General features: G+C 39.8%; 1 pseudogene; it reads left to right on the top strand.

The window, feature by feature from the left end:
* The first annotated feature begins 959 nt into the window (after window positions 1-959).
* Window positions 960-1,078, top strand: LOC134912702 (5S ribosomal RNA; annotated as a pseudogene).
* Window positions 1,079-2,216: the final 1,138 nt, after the last annotated feature.

The following is a 2,216-nucleotide window of genomic DNA, read 5'->3' as shown; positions in this document are numbered from 1 at the left end:
GCACGTGTGAAAATGGCGGCGACGCGCGGCTCCTTATATAGAATCCGAGTCTCGCGATAGAATCCGAGCCTCGCGAGAATCCGACAGCGTCATGATGACGTTCGGGCGCGCTCGGGTTAACCGAGCAAGGCGGGAAGATCCGAGTCGCTCGGACCCGTGAAAAAAAACATGAAGTTCTGGCGGGTTCGGATTCAGAGAAACCGAACCCGCTCATCTCTAGTTAAAATGAGTAAGTGGAAGATACCTTTTCTATATTTTTTTCAAATGTCTTTGACTCTTCCAGTTATGTACCAATCCTGAATATCTGTGCTTGGATGCAGTAGACCATGTACTAGGGTAGGTTAACAGGACTAACCTCACTTATATGAAATCGTTATTTATGTTGTTTTCTTTGTTTCCCTGTCCCATACTATGAGCATATCGCATGGAGGCAGGGTGTGGGAGGTATTTCCCTGCACTGCAATAATTTGCATCAGGGAGGACTGCCCCACCACCACAGTGCATAGCTCACTTTTTCTTGCTTCCTGCTGAATGATGGCATCTCACCCTCTCTTATTTCCCATCCTATACCAATTTAGTGGCACAACAGGAGAACAGCAGAATGGTGTGAATATCTTGATCTCAGCTTTTATCAACACCACCATAATTTATTACAGCACATTGGTCATTTAAATATGTTGAGGCATCAGTGCCTCATGCCTCATATTTCCACTAAGACCCATGGAAAACTAATAATTAATGGTTCTTAAGGATGGTTTTCTAAAGTGATCAGATGATTTAAAACATCTGTATACCCTAATAACTGCTTTACTTATGGTCCAATGATGATTACTCACACATATTTGTCAAAGTTTTTTATTTCATCCTGTTAAGGTATATTTCAAACCCAAAATTAATTTCCTTTAAAGACATACCTTCTCTGCAAACGTGGCCTTGTTTGCCGTTGATGCTCCGGAAGCACCTACAACCATACCACATTATATATGCCAAACCTTGTCCGATCTTGGAAGCAATATAGTGTTGGGCCTGGTCAGTACCTGGTTGGGTGACCACCAGGGAATACCAGGTGTTATAGGTTAAGACTTGTATTGTCATCAGCATTGAGGATCCCAATGCATTTATGCAAAGAAAATATTATCCTCTCTGTAAGATTTTCACAAAAAGTGTGTTCAAATAAGGTGGACAACTTTTTTAAATTGTCCCAAACATATTGGGATGATTCTTTGGTGATATCTTCACATTCAAAGTGTGTTTCTTGATATTTATATACAAGAAAGTTATGTTTTATTAAAAAAATTATATTTTCACATCTCTGAGTTTGAGTGCTCCCACCCAAGGGTACTTTTTCTCCTATCTCTATTCCATACATTGATCTTGCCCGTAACCCCCGGGAGCACCACTGACAATCAACCTGGTATGTTACCCAATTAATAGTAGTGATATATTACCCATATATTTATCCCCAATACATGTCAGTTACCCCAGAGACCTCAAGATCAAAACAATTTTCTATACCATCCTACTGTCCTGTGCAATAACCCTAACCCAACCTTTTTTTTTCATTCCTAATTTGTTCCCAGAATCTAATCTTTAGAGCTCTTTTGGTTGGTCCAGTCCAGGTTTACTTTTAGGTATGGAATAAATCTGCAGCCAAGTTTATTAGTAGCATCTGTTAGCTGCCTTTAAGAATGTTGTCTGTACACAGGTACAATGCTCCTGATGCTGGACAAGCTCCAGGCAATATGCTGGGGGTTTGGGTTACATTAGGAGCCAGTTGAGTCTGTACCGTTGTGATTGTTGTCAGAACATGAAACCGCATGCTGTAACCTGATCTGAATTGCTGTCATACCTTGTGAGTGAACCAACTTCTGGAGAAAGAATAAACCTGCTGTTTGAATTTTACCCAGTGTATGTGATCCTTTTCACTATATATATATATATATATATATATATAGATTTGTATTACCGGCACTCCTCTTAGTAGCTGAAGCGATTGCTTTGCTGGTTGCCCTCACAGGATAGGATAGATGCATTCATAAGGTGCGGCACTCCAGTCAGAAAGAATTTCATATACAAGCAAGCAAGTGGATTGCAACGTTTCAATGCCTTTATTATGGCATTTTCATCAGGCTTAATACACACAAAAACCATAAAATCTTACCTTATATCCCCACCCCTATATATATATATACACTAACAATTGTATATGATAGTAT

The sequence above is a fragment of the Pseudophryne corroboree genome, chromosome 4 (genome assembly GCF_028390025.1).
Source record: "Pseudophryne corroboree isolate aPseCor3 chromosome 4, aPseCor3.hap2, whole genome shotgun sequence".
NCBI lineage: Eukaryota > Metazoa > Chordata > Amphibia > Anura > Myobatrachidae > Pseudophryne > Pseudophryne corroboree.
The sequence above is the reverse complement of the archived record's forward strand: the minus strand, read 5'-3'. Positions and strand labels throughout refer to the sequence as shown.